The sequence below is a fragment of the Protopterus annectens genome, chromosome 3.part1, assembly GCF_019279795.1.
Source record: "Protopterus annectens isolate FY-2018-M chromosome 3.part1, PAN1.0, whole genome shotgun sequence".
Taxonomy (NCBI): Eukaryota; Metazoa; Chordata; order Ceratodontiformes; family Protopteridae; genus Protopterus; species Protopterus annectens.
In genome coordinates this window covers 741773753-741789847 of record NC_056732.1, presented here as the reverse complement: position 1 = coordinate 741789847, position 16095 = coordinate 741773753, and positions in this window count along the sequence as shown.

Genomic DNA, 16095 nt, shown 5'->3' with positions numbered 1-16095 from the left:
TTACCACAATCCAAGCCAGTTATGCATGTGATGTGTGCAGCCTACCTGTAACACATTAGAGACACAGTCAAGGTAGTTAGCTGCGATAGGCCCTGGTATCTCAGATGTGTGTTTGGCTGTTATGTGTCTGTAAATGTGTATATGATGGTATGTCTCACTATGTATCATCCAAATACACCCATTACATCTACCACTGGCATACTTTACATGCCACGGGATGTTCTGCATGTACCATGTAACGTGGGACACACCTCACCCTATACACTGTGCGGTGTGGCAATGTAAGCATACACGTCAGTATCACGCCATAGCTAGGTGGGGTATCTAGTCCCAGCATTGGCAAGTAACAGGGTGCGTGTATGTGGATGGGTCTACATCAGGTTGCAGGGTATACACTCCTCAGTGGGCCACCTGTCCATGTGGCACAGGCAATAACCGGTATAGTAACCTGTGAAATGTGTTCGACCGTACCCCAGATATGTCACAGCCATGGTGTCAGCACAGTGACATACCCCTTTGTGCAATATGACTGTAGACCATCCTCATGCTGACACATGTACACCTACAACACACATGGATAACATTTTAGAGACCACAACTAACCAGTGTTACTAACAGATATAAGGCATCATTGCTGGACGGCTACACTACCTGCCAAATATGCCACACACTCTACTCCCTACAACATGATACACTGCAGAACTGTGGTACACTGTTGTACAATCACCGTGTGCATGAGAACCATATCAGCATGTCCCCGCATCGATGGTATGGATGACAGGGATGGGGCAAAGGTATCATCATATGAAAAGGGTGTGGTGTTAGTTTGCCAAAGGCCGAGGCTGGGCCATACATTTGACACCATGTGTGTGGGTGAGGGGTGTACTCTGGGAGCTGGCCGAGGTGATGTGGTGTGTGAAGGTATGGGGTTGCCATAGGTGTGTTTGCATAGTGTGTGGGTATGCATGCACACAGTTCTGCCATGTGGCTGCCCTACACAGGTATTTATGGACAGCTGCAGACCATACCTGGCAGGGTGTGCAGTTCACTGCCTCCGGCCTCGGACACATGGACTGTGCCTGCCAGGGGTTCCCAGGGTATGTCCAGGCATCGATGTGCTACTCTCACCTGCAGATGACATTTGTCTGCTGGTACTAAGTCCCTCCTGGGACTGGCAAAGACCATGTGCACGTGGCCTGCTATGGTGTGGTGTGGACAGCCCACACTGCCAGAGCTGTTACTGTCACTACTGGAGCCCCTTGGTGTCCTAACATGTCCACGTTGACTGCCAGCTGTTGGTGTTGCTGGCCCATGTCCATGTGGGCGTTGACTCATCCCCTCCACACGTTGAAGCACGGGCACACCACGGCTGATGAGGGCCTTCATCTCATCATGCCATCTATCCGTTTGCTCAGTAGAAGCACAGATGGCACTTGACTGATCACGGAGGTTGTCACTTACAGATGCGAGAGCAGCCCTCTGCAGCCTAAGGCTCTGTCTGGTGTAACAATCAATATGTTCCTGTGCCGCCATTACAGCCTGAAACATGCTTCTGCTGGTAGTAGCTATGTCGCCTCTGCCAGGGGCATGATGTCCAGCAGCCCTACCATGAGCACCCTGGGACATCTGCCTATGTGGCAGCCTGCTGGACATCTGGCTATGCCTGCTGTGACCGGACACAGTAGGCATGGTTACCACACTTTCCTGTGCACTGCCACTGAACGTCAGCTGTCCATCTGCTATGGACACTGGTGATGGGGTGCATATAGGCAATGAAACTGTGTGCGGGGGTTGGGTTGCTAAAAGGGGGATGTCAAATGTTGGCGCAGTGTCGGCCCCTGACAACCCCACCTGTGCCTCCACATTATTATCATCATCATCATTGGTGTCTTTATGGACACCTACATCAGATTGCATGCTGGAGGGACCCTGACCCACCTCGCCACTTGTTGTGGAAAACAATAAAAGCACTTTAAAACCTGCAGAGCACTGCCTAACAGTACACACACACACACACACACACACACACACACACACACACACACACACACGCACACACACCTCCGTAATACCTACCTGTCCATGAAACGAAAAAAGGAAAGGCACTCAAAGTAACCAAAAACACTGTAGAAAGTGCAACGAAACTGAGACGGAAACACATGTTGTGTAAAGGCATTCATGTGTTTATGCTTTTCTGCAAGTACTGAGTGTTTTGAGTGGAGACATTGCATTTTTTGGAATAAATCTATTTTGGAATACATCCATGTTCGTTTCTTCACACACTTTTGGCACTTTCTACAGTGTTTTTACCTACCTGTCCATGGTTTTACAGACAGTCCCACATATGTGTCCATGTGTTACCCCATCCTGCATCACACTTGTTAACATACACACATTTATACCACTCATTAACATCACAGTGCTCTAAATGCCCACACAAGTGGCCACAACACAAGGCCTTTTGCTACGTTACCTGCCTGACATGTGTGTAGTGGATTTACATGACCTCACTGCTGTCATTCGGTATGCAAACTCTTTATGGCCGGAAATGATGTGCATGGCCCCTATATGTGTGGGCTACTATGTTATACCCATAATACCTCCCACTGATGTGTCAGGTGTATGTAATGCTCAGTACATTCCAGATATGCTGCTCTGTCAGCCCATCATGTGACACCTGTAATATTTGGATACACTCCCTGGTGTTAAATAGTACTTCCCCAATGCATTTGTAGAGATGCATACATGGGTTGTAGGTGACCTCTCTGCTGACTGTGATAGTAAGTGTGTACCTGGAGTTTACCTTCCCTCTGGATGCCTGTTCCATGCTACATACCATATTATACTATTTGCTGTCCTGTGATTACACACATGACAGGTATTCCTGGTGTGTAATGTGGCAGTCCATGTCCATGGACTGCACGGTCCCAAAAGGGGATACAGCCGTATGAACACCCCACAATCACACATGTGCATACATGACCACACACACACACACATGCACACACGCAGCATACATGCATCTACCTCCCACCACTTCACCAGAGAGACACTGCAGACAAATTAACTAACCACCAGGATGCACACACACACACACACACACACACACACACACACACACACACACACACATGCATGCACACACACACATGCATACACACACACACACACACACACACACACACACACACACACACACACACACACACACACACACACACATATAAAGGTGAGGTTGCACAATGATCGCACACAAAGTCCTCCTATTACCCATTTGCCAACATGCAGAACATATGGTACAGAATAGCATGTAGTTCAGCTATAGTCAATCCATGCTAGCAACAGTATACATGTGTGTGATGCATTTGCTGTGTCACTAGTTGATGCCCCTTCCCCTGGATACCACTGCACCCATGTACACAGTATTGCTGTGCACCTGTTCTGCACCCTGCCATGTACTGTGCACCACAACTCACAGATGTACAACCCATTGCGGAATGTGTAGTACTGTGTCAGATTTACTTCTCACAGCCCCTATGTTTTTCAGCAACACATACCTGGAACAATACGGGGACTGTTGTCATTGGTGAATGCCTGATTTGCAGCTGTCAACATCAACAGACCATGTATGATCACTGCAGAAATGCTTACAGTGACAACCATCAGAGCATACCATGGTTATGGGGGGTGTACACACCTTTATTGATTTTACACACACATCCTTGATCTGCCATGGGTCCACGCCACCGCATATCTTAGCAGTGCACAAGCCCGGTATGTGACATATGTCCTGTACATTCAATGCAGTGTCTACAGATTGTGTTAGGTGTGCGGCTGCTGACCACAATGCATACACACCATGTGGGCATATGTGTGCACACCCTTATCTTGACGGTTTATCACACCTCTTTTTATGTGTAGTACAGCAGTTGCTGCTCATGGCAGGGGTATACCAGCGTGGGCCTTCTTCATTTGCCAGTGTATATTCAGTCTATCCTAAACATGTCCCCCTATTCTGCATTATTGCAAGGCCTACTCATGTGCACATCCCATGGTGTTCACACCATGCCATCACTATTGCAGTGTAGGTAGGGTTACAGTTGCCATAGGTCCTGAGCCTAACTATATGCAGATAGAGCCATTCCTACCATCCTTAGGATCCCTGCAGCAGTGCACTAGCGTGTCATGCTGAGACCCTCCCTCCCTCAGTTTTTATGCAGATGCATGACAGGTAAGCTCTACACATTGTTGTCCCTTTGCAGTGCCCCATACACTGAAGACCAAATGTTGCAGCCTAGACCCAGCTGATAATGTGGACTGCTGTAATGCCTTATGGCATAGTGTATCTCAGCAGCAGTTGGCATTGTCCTACAGGTATATACACTGGTGTTGCACTGTATATGGGTGTTGTTCAGAACATGTCACTACTATAAGCCATGTCTACCAACAGTATGTTACTCCCTGTGGACACATTCTGCAATGACAAGATGTTAGTTATCATGTAGGTGTGTGACATACCCTTCCAATACCCCATCATGGTCGCTCCTGTGAGACCGTGCATTTCACAGCAACAATACATGCACATGTACAGCATGCATTCAGGGTAGGTGTGTTAGATGTGTGTATGGAATATACCATCACCATTACATGCCCGGTGTGCTGGCATGCATCTACATAAAACATACTCACCAGCTACAGGCTGCTGCCTTGTTGTTATCCCGGAGGGACCTACATAAGAGAGTGAGAGATGCAATGTCAGTGGCCACACCTGTGGCACTGCTACAGGCTGGGTGCAGTACTACCATACATCAATGGTAAATTACCACAATACTACCACATCTGGTCATCTGTTTATTACTACAATGCAGCAACACAATATATCTATGACATGTCAGATATGTATGATCTACCTGTACCACTGTGGATATTTACACAACAGTGGTCTACTGATGTGCTATGTGTCCTTACCTGCACGCTTCTCGACCGGTGTGTGGTTGACACCCACCTCCATGAAGGGGTCCAGTGGTTGTTGGTGTTCTGGATGGGTGGGTGCCACGAGGCTGGTCAGGAGCTCCTCCACACGTGTCAGGAGAGGATAGATGGCATGGCCCCCCACTGTGGCGAGGTGATCCACTCAAACTGCAGTAGCATGCCGATGGGCATTGCGAAGCAGGTCACTGCAATGATGCCGGATCTGCTCATAACTGCGGTTATGCAGGCCGACATCATTGACCTTGTGGACTAGATCGTTCCACAGTGCGGTCCACTCCTGCTGCTCATGGGCTGTCCTGCAAAAGAGCACCTGGTAGTGCTTTACCAGGTGGTTGATAATTGCCTCATTTTCATCTGCTGAATACACAGGTAACCTGCCATGTGACATTTTGCCTGAAAGACATAAAGATGGAAACAGGCCTGAGCAACTCATATGGCAAGGTTACCACAGTTCTTAATACACATCTCTGTCACCCCCCACCATATCAGCTTTAACAGACTGTACACACAACTCATTAGGTATGGCTACGGCTTAACTACCATTTGGACAGATTTTGTATTGTACCACACCTTCTGCTATGTGATTGTAGCCATGTCCCCCTGTGTGGACACTATCATTGCTGGCCTGTTACAGACTATTCACCTGCATGCCATTGTTAGGGCCACTATGGTTACATATATGCCAGTGGTATGGTTGCTCTGAAATTGCTGCACATCTGACAGTCTGTGTTATTTGGGATATCTATGCATGCTGTTGGACATGTACTGGGGTTATGTAGGCTATTACTATCAACAAATGTTCTACAACAGTGACACAATAGCATGTAAATGTTCTATTGGCCAGCTGATCCACCTCTCCAAACCCATCTGCCCATGATACCTGGCCACATCACATGTGTGTGCCAACCTGGGGCCTCCTCATGTACTGTTAAAGCAATACCATCAGGTAGAACTACCCAGGAGATGTTGCCCCCCTTCAGGGCACACACCAACATGTTCCTGCCCCCTGAGCTGAGGTCTAGGGTCTGTTCCATACCGGGGTCCACAGACACATGGGGGATGTTCTACTCAGTCTAAGGCACCCAGTACACATTCACATGGCCAACATGCACCTCCTGCTCAGCCTCCAGACCAGGCACCTTCAGGACATGGACTGCTGTTGTGAGTGGCAGTTGGTGGGAGGCTTGTTCCCATTGTGCCCATATTGGGTACCATGGGGCATCCACATCACAGACCACACACACCATCCATGGTGTTTACCCACCACGTGTCACATACCACCCCTGTAGACTGTCCTCTATATCTACCAATCCTGACCACCTCTACATGTGTACCTGCCATACTTCCCCATATTCCCATTGAATATTTCACAGACTGGGGCAATGTGGTGCCAAGAAGGGACAAACATGTGACATACCCATTCATGGTGCACACACTGCCAGCTGTAGATATTTGTGTGCATTGCTATGTGTGCTGCTGCCTCGCACATAGCACGCATCACTGTGGTAGTGATATAGGGGACATGTCTTTACAGGCATATATGTTTGTGTGTGTGTTTGTACATATGTAGACATGTGCATATAGGTATATATCTATATATGTGTAGGTATATGTGATGTCATATATATGTGCACATATATATTTCTACACATGAGTATATGTATATTTCTGGACATACATGCTGATATACATATATATCCTTATATATTATATATGTGACATATGTACACATATGCATACCTATATGTGGGATACATCCAGACATCAGCTCCACAATCTCACAACACCTTCATGCACAGCTGCACTCTTCTGCCTTGCTATAACACAGACAGGTGCCACATATGGACACGGCATGACATTAGTGTGGTAAATGTGGGACCTGATTGTAGGTAACTCTATTACACACCTATGGCATTCTGGCATGCTACATTACAGATTCACCTGAGTATCCTGCCAGTGGTGGGCCATGGCTCCCACATGTCCATCATAATGGCATTATTTCTTCCACCAGCTATTGGCCACGTAATATACATACTTCCCATTACACAACACACACTATGATGGCTTACATCTTGTCTGTCAGTGCTGACATGCACAGTTAACAGCTATGGCCCACTACCCACAGGCACTGACACTATTGTCCATAGCAGTTGTTCAGTTGAGCATCATCACAACACCTGATCGCACATATAACTCATTACACATCATCTATCCCATTATGATGGACCAGGTACTACATTCTAATACATGTACATTTACTTCTCACACCTGTTGTGGGAATGATGTCTTTATGACTGGCAGGTGACTAAATGCCTGTGTCTTCAGCTGTTAGTGTGATGAGCTTTATTTTTTTTTCCGCTTACACTTTCGCTCACTTTCTTTCTTTCTCTCTTTCTTCCTTTCTTTCTTTCTTTCTTTCTTTCTTTCTTTCTTTCTTTCTTTCTTTCTTTCTCTCTCCCTCCCTCTCTCTCCAGTGAATGGTTGAGCTGCTTTGAATAGATTGCAGCCTAGCTTTACTAGGTGATGCACTTGATCAGGTGATGGCCTCTGCACCAAGCAGTGTCCCACACTTGCTAGCTGCATGCAGCTTGCTTTGTAGTACTTCCAGTTACCACTGTCATGGCAACCACCTACTATAAATCCCTACATCATGTGGGTGTGGCCCCTTTAGCTTTCCTGTGTGATGGACATCCTTCCTGTGTGTGGGCATCAGTGTCACAGACAGCAGGTAGTAATACCTCTTACAGGAGAACTGGCACACTCAGGCCAGCTACATATTTGTAGGAGGTTCCAGAACTACAGTCACAGTGTGAGTAGAGTTGTGTTATGCTTTGTATAGTACTGGTGTTACAGGGTATGTGTGTACATACTAGTTTTCCTTGGAATGCAGTCTGTATGCATAGCTCTCAACTGTGGGCCCATCCTCTTGGTAGCCAGAGGTGTGCCTATCATGTTTTAACTGTCCACCATACAGGTCCTACATCAGATATTTAACTGGCAGTGTGTGTGTTGAGTGTTAACAGTACATGGCTACATCCATTTATGTTTCTAACCTCAATTCCCTAACTAAGGGTATGTTACAGACTATCCTGTAATGCCAGTGACTTGCTTACTGTATGGTAATAGTTTTCCACATATGGGCTTATGTTCCAGCCTCTGTCCTCCACCTACATATCAAACTTTGCACATATGACTTGCTGTCAGGGGTTGTTCTGTAGAGGGCTGTGAGTATATCTCACTGCCATTGCTGCCATCAGTCCACTGCTGTTGTATCCCCCACACATATGGTGGGGCTGGGGCCATATATGTGTGGGCTTCACCTACACAATATATGTGTGTCCTTATGCACTCCAGAGGCCAGTGTATGTAACAGTGGTATATGTCCCTGTATTATTGAGTCTAGGGGGGGTGCACCAAAAATGACCTAGGCTGTTATAAAATGTGGGGGTATCAGGGGTGAGCTGCCTTAAGGTATCTGGATGTACAGTACCGTATACTTCACCTGTATTTACATTACTGATATAAATTGGGTTAATGCAGGCCTACTGCCTCCTGCCATACAGACTGTTATATTTGTCAGTGAGCTTGTGATGGTGTCAGGTATGCCTTGTTATGTAACAGTCACATCCCATTTGGTCAACTGAACTCTTTACCACCTACTGATTTAGTACACAGTGTAGATAGATGCTGCTGAAGTATACACCTGTATTACTTACTGTTGATTGTTTGGCATCCCGTGGCCCAGTCTGTCTTTATTATTGTACAATTTGAAGGGCTTGGCCTGGACAGCAACAGTTGTGAACCTTTCCAGACTACTGTATTAGTATACCTGTTTCACAGTTGCATTACTCTGTTTATATGGATGTCAGTGTCTGAACAACCATATGACATGGCATATAGAACTGTAATAGTACACAAATAAAGGTTTTCCATTTCTGCAAACCTGTGTGTGGTGTTTTTTCCTATAACCTCTCTGTGGGTATATGTTGCAACCATCGATTGTCATTTGTATGGGTGGCCCATAGAGTGTCCAGTTGTTAAGGTGGTAATTGCAGACATAGTGGATGTTCCATATTGTGTGCACCTTCTACATATGTATCTTACTGTACATATCTCTAAGTGTGTATGTGTAGTCACATGTATATATATATATATATATATATATATATATATATATATATATATGTGTGTATATCAGTATCTGCATATATATATATATGTCTGTGTATATGTATCCTGGGGATGTTGATAGCTTCCACATTTTACATTTCCTATAGGAGCCAGACTGTACTGCATGATATGTTACCAATACCAGCCTTACATCAGTATCTGCATATATATACGTCTGTGTATATGTATCCTGGGGATGTTGATAGCTTCCACATTTTACATTTCCTATAGGAGCCAGACTGTACTGCATGATATGTTACCAATACCAGCCTTACATCATACAGGTGGGATGTAGTACTGTTAACATCTTGTGCCCATGTCATGTTAGGTTCTGGTGATGGGATTTGCAACACTTGGTAGTGTATTGCAGGGTGGACATGTTTGGCTGTGGGGGGGTATGCCTATTCGTACAAGACATATATTGTTTGAGGTCTTTCTGAGCCACAGAGCCAGGCTGACTCTCTAATTATGACATGTGGCCCTTGAGCTGGCACAGAAGATCACCAAACTCATTGATCGCTCTAGGCACCACAACCTCGACCTGACTACGGGTGACAGGTGCCTGTCCATGTCTACTCCCAGAAGGGCGAGCCCCATCCCCTGAGGCAATTCCACCCGAAGATGGTGCAGGACCAATGGACAGGGTGGTCCGGGTTTGGGCCCCAGACATGCTGGTGCCTGGTACCTCGGCCAGCTAAGGTGGGACAGGTGGATCCACTGGGACCAGCCTTCCCAAGCATGCTATAGTGTTTAGATTTCATCATCATATATGGGTTAGTAATAGCCAACACATTCCAGGGTTAGGTATAACAGCATGCATATATATTCCCATTAACCCAGACACCAGATACGGAACAGTTGCATAGCAAATAAAGCACATGCATATATGGAACCACAGTGGTAATAAGAACAGCATGCAGGTACGTTGATGGCCCCATGCCAACAATGTTGGAATAATTCAATATGGCACATGCATGGGAACCATTAAAATATTTCTCAAACAATTGGACATTATCAGAGTCAGTACATACCAGTTGGGGTGGGTATGTTGATTATAGTTGGAGATAAGGTGGGGGGAGAAAGATGTAAATTAATAAGTAGTATATTCCTGTAGTCCACATTACTTTCCTAGTCATTGCTGTTATCTGTACCTTACAAGTCTTACTACACTACCCTATAGCCTTATTTTGGTCAGTGATATGGCTGTTGTCATCATTACACATGAACTGTTTTTTCCTGCAGTATACACCTCTTACCTGGTATACTTGTGGAGGGAATGTTTGTTGACACTAACTGTTTGTACACATGCACCCAGATTCCAGGTTGATGTTATGCACTATGCTATCCAACTCTTTCTGCACAGACTCTGGCCATGTGTTGACCACATGTTGGTGTGCCTGGACATATCTAGAATATTGCCCTCTTCTACCTTTAGTGACCTGACACACATATACATGCTTTTCTACACAGTTATATTATGTAGCACAGTGTGGGCAACAGTTACCAGTAAAACTTTATCACTTTATTATTCAGAGAAACTGTAACACTCCCAATCCCCTACAATACCTGGGTGGACAGTACTAGTACAGGTTATATTGGTCTGTATTTCTCAGCACAGTGTTTGTATCCAACGTGCCTGTGGGAGCAATGTTTGTCAGCACTACCTAACTGTTGCCACACAAAGTTACATATTACACATTAGTATTATGCACATACATCTCACTCTGTTACTGTACACACTCTGGTCACAGCTTGACACATGGGAGTGTAAAAAGGCTATAGTTGAAATATTACTCTTCTAACAGTTTCGGGGGTTGCTATGGTGAGAGGTGCATTCTCATGATGGTTGAAAATCACTTGAATTCCCTGTTTGCTGGCTACACATCTGGGATCATTGCACAGACTTACCAAGGGGACAGAAGGACAGGCAGAAGATATGGGCACATATACTGGACATTCTGGCCTCATGTGTACAGTTGTGGGGTATGAATCTGTATGCAGTCTAATTCCACTGCCAGGATTCAGATCATGGCTGTGTCTACTACAACTTAAACACTGTCCATCACAGTTGTGTCTTCTATAATGATATTGCTGTATATCGCCAATCTGCTTTCCGTCTTATTAATCCCCTGTGCTTATGCATTCTGACCTTGTATAACAACACTCTTATACAGAATTCCTAGACAGTCATATGTTGTAGGACAGTGTGGGTGACAGTGATGTGTAATACCTCATTATTCAGAGCAACTGCACATCATTCTTATATTTCTGGGCACAGTGTTGGTATCTGACAGACCTGTGGGAGGAATGTTTATTAGCACTACCTGAATGTTCCTACACACAGTACCAGGTTCCACATTACTATTATGCATATACATCTCACTCTGGATCTGAACACACTCTGACCACAGCTTAACAATTTGGGGTGTAAATGGGACATGTTTGGCTTCTTAGTCACATAAGGTATTGGTGAGTTGCTAGTGTTCCAGGTTTGTTGTCATAGATGTGTGTCAATCAGTTGTATTTCCTGTTTGCTGCCTATAGGTCTGTGATCATCCAACTGATTTCCCAGGGGGACATGTTGATAGGCAATAGATATTGGTCACTTTAATAGACATTCTGGACATGTCTGTACAGTTGTGGGGTATGATTCTGTATGCAGACTACTACCACTGGCGGGATTTGAACCATGGCTGTGTGTGCTAAAAAAACAACAGTTCACATCTCGGTTGCATGTGCTATTCAGCTTTTGTTGTTAGTGTTTTCTCCATTTACTGTCTGTGTGCCTCTAAGTTGTACTAAATGGCTTCTGGGGATTACACCTCTCCTATACAGGCATTCCTACACATTCAATTTATGGTGCATGGTGTGGGTAACAGTGCTTAATACTACAGTACTATTACATGATTGCAAATCTACATTACCATATGATACCAGAAAATACTCATGCAGTCCAGTAGTTAGACCTGTTTTGTCAGGATATTACACTTTTATTGCCATACAAACAATATGAGACTCTTCCTGACATATTCTCTAGTGTCTTCAGTACTTGCCTTGAACAATACAGGTTTTGTACTAGCAATTAATTTACTACTACTTTTATTTTTATTTTCTATGACAGTAAAAGCATGAGTATTACTGACCTGCCTCATGTCGCAACAGTGCCAGGTGTCGGATTTTGGCCTCCTGGTTCGCGGCCTGCTCCTTTGCAGCTGTGGGGTACATAAGAGGAATATTTAGCCATACCTATCCATGATATACCTGAGCTGGCACTTATTACACACATACTGGGGTGATTACACACATCTGGAACATCCCCTGATGCTGTAGCCTCTTGGAGCCACTCCTCCAAGAGGTCCCTCTTCCACTGCCTCAGAATGGCATAGTGGTGCCTGACCTGCTCACCAGTTCGGGGTATGCCAGTGGCACTGGTGAAGTCACAGTTGAGACAGTCCTAGGCCTCAGCCTTATATTGGGAGCCCAAGTACTGGCCCTGCAGCCCTCTCTGTGCATGGTATTTAACTAGGAGTCCTGCCATGAACTTGGACTACTGGATGCACCAGCGCTGTGCCCAGAAGCACACTCCTTCTCCCATTACTGTGCCATCAGTTATGAAATGTATTCCCGCCTCTTGGGTTTATGTAGGGCCAATTTTCTGCACTTTTCGGTGATTGGCTGGTTTTGAAAAGGCTAAGCTATGGGCAAACCTGCTTACCTAAGGTTGGCATTGTTTAAAGGGTATACCACTGGGCACAAAGAGTTAGCTGGTCTACACATTGCTCACATCTCCTAAGCTGGCCTGTGCAATGCTTAGCATTGCTTACATTAGACCTTCATTATAATGTCTTTTTGACATTGTGTTATTATTCATTACACCTTATATGTATGCCTGGTATCCCTGATTGATGCATGCTTACACTCTGTGGGGTCCTTATGTTTTATTGGGGACTTCAACACTGTATTACAATTACACCTCACTTCTGGGCTTACTGCTATACTTCAGTTCACATATTTATGTTATGTAGTGGGTTATGGCACATATGACTCTACTGATGCCTTTCACAGGTTCAGTTTGGTTATACTATGGTGAGGACATGTTTACTACTACCTCATTCTTTTGCACTTCTGTGATGGCTTGGTGGATAACTACTGGGGACTATGATATATAGGGTCCTGGGTTCAAGACCTGCATGGCTGCTTATTTTGTTGATGGGCAGAACAAGGGCCATTGGATACAGAGTGATTAAGGCACTTTTGAGCAGTTGTAAGTGGGTTTGCATGATGGTAAGCACTGCTAAACTGCCGTTAAATCTGCTTACAGAGAGTTAGCTTTAGAATTGCTTAGCCAGTGTAGACATTGCTTACCATCACACAAACAGGCTTAAGGCCGCTTACTATTGCTTACATATGCTTACTACTGCTTATTTGTGCTTAGACCTGCTTACTAGTGCCTTATTCATTATGGCACTGACACCTCACATATGCATTTACTACAGTACTCCAGTTCATAAATATATGTTATTTAGTGGGTTATGCAACAAAAATATTGGTCATAACATGCTTTGCCATGTAAAATAGAATGTGCTGGACTGGGACTCGAACCGGGAATGCCTGCTCATTAGGCAAATGTTCTGCCCACCACACTATTGCTGTCCTGTTTCATTTGCATATATCTTCCTTGTTATCCTCTTCAGCCTTTTAAGCTACTTTAACCATAGCTAAGCGATTGGCACACCCATGCATCTACGGTTAGCTTCAATCGGATTTTTTAAAAAAATAGGGTTTCTTCATTTTATTACTACATTCTGTTGCTGTTGTACACAAGGGAGACTGTTGGTGGAGATATGCGGTCACCTGTGAGCAGTCTCACTCATTACATATCCCTTTCTCCTGTTCAACATTGCAGGGGCATGTTTATTCTGAGATCTCTGCTCTCAGACATGCCCCCTGCACTCTTACATGCTCCATGTAAGCCTAGAAGCTCGGGCAGCATGCCTTATTAATATGCATGGCTCGCTGCCATCCTGCTCCTAAACGGTCGCTTCTGTGCATGGAGGTTTAGTAAATCCAGGGCCATACGTTCAAATTTGTAAAAGGTCAAGCATTTGAATGGAAATTTCCATAAGCAGAGGTTTCTATTCACTTCAATGTGGTGCGATCTCAGAGTTGGTATATTTAAGTAGTGGAGGGTGTGAGGGGTGCGAGGGGTGCAGGAGGGCTTGCCCCCCTGTTACAACACTTTATTATTTTGTCCGTTGTTTTTTTATTTATTTTTTTTATGTAGTTGAAGTTCTGTAACTTTGAACATAATGGTTTGACCATTAGATGTTCGGAGTTATGGAACTTCGACTATGTGATATAGACCCCATTAAACTTGTATACGGCATTGAAATGGTTAAGTGAAAAGAATGAGAAATTAGTGGCAATTATGCTGAAGTATAAGTATAAGGAATGTTGGGGAAATATAAGAAAAGTACAGTTGTGTACACCTACCATAAATGTAGATGTTCGAGTGTCTTCACTGTTGCAGTCATAACTGTAGGGTGCTCCTGCCGGCAGGCAGCCCGAGGTAGGCCAGAATCCCAAAGTCTGGGTCCGGCGTCGGCTGTATAAGCTAGTATCCTGACGTCAGTATGCCTTGGTACATAGCCGTCAGCCGACGCCATCTTCTCCAGCCTTTCTTGCCCTAGATGTCAGAAATCCCCAACAAATCAAAAATGAATCCAACAAGGAAACACAAATACACCACAAATAAGAGAAAAAGAGGGGATAGGAGGGAGGGAAACCCCAACTGCAACAGTGAAGACACTCGAACATCTACATTTATGGTAGGTGTACACAACTGTACTATGTTCTTCGTGTTTCACTGTTGCAGTCATAACTGTAGGGCGGAATCCCAAAGCAGTGTAGAAGGGGAGGAGGCTTTAGATAGAAGAAGGGGAGGCAAGAATACCCTGCAAGACAGCAGAGGCAAAGCCTGCCCTAGACTTAGAAAACAAGGGGAGATTGTAGTGCTTGGAAAAAGTATGCACAGAACTCCAAGTGGCAGCTTCCAAGATATCCTTGGTAGGGACTCCTCTGAGGAAAGCTGTAGAAGTAGCAGCTGCTCTAGTAGAATGACTTCTAATGGTCCCTGGAAACTGTTTCCCATGATGAGTGTAACAAAATCTGATTCCATAAGCAATCCATTTGGAAATAGTTTGTTTAGAAATAGGTTTTCCAAGAGAACTGGAGGCAAAGGAAGCAAACAATTGGTTAGACTTTCTGAAATCTTTAGTCTTGTCCAAGTAAAATCGTAACTGTCTGTGCACATCCAGTGAATGCAAAATCCTTTCCCCTTTATTTTGAGGATTTGGAAAGAAAGTAGGAAGGTGAATTGTCTGATTTAAAGCCACTTTCGAAATCACCTTAGGCATGAAAGTAGGATTGGTCCTCAAGGATACTCTGTCCTGATGGAAAATAAGGTATGGTTCCACAGCCATGAGAGCTTGCAACTCTGAGACCCTTCTGGCAGAGGTCAATGCTAACAAAAGAACAGTCTTCCAGGATAGAAACTTAATATCTGAAGATGCAGCAGGCTCAAAAGGAGGCAAAGTAAGCTTTTCTAAAACATAATTAAGATCCCAGGCAGGGACAGGAGGGGTCCTTGGAGGCCGCAAATTTTTTGCCCCTCTCAAGAACTGCTTCACCAAAGGATGTGAGAAAACAGGAGGATCAGAACTGAAATGCGCAGAGATAGCAGAAGCATGAATCTTAATGGAAGAAAAGGAAAGTCCTTTAGATAAAAGTTCCGAAAGGTAAAGCAAAATAGAGGAGAGATCAGGAACCTGAGGATCAGAGCCTCGGTCCTGCATCCAAATAGAAAACCTCTTCCATTTAGAGGCATAGGATTTCCTAGTGTTAGGCCGTCTAGCTTCCAAAAGAACATCCAAA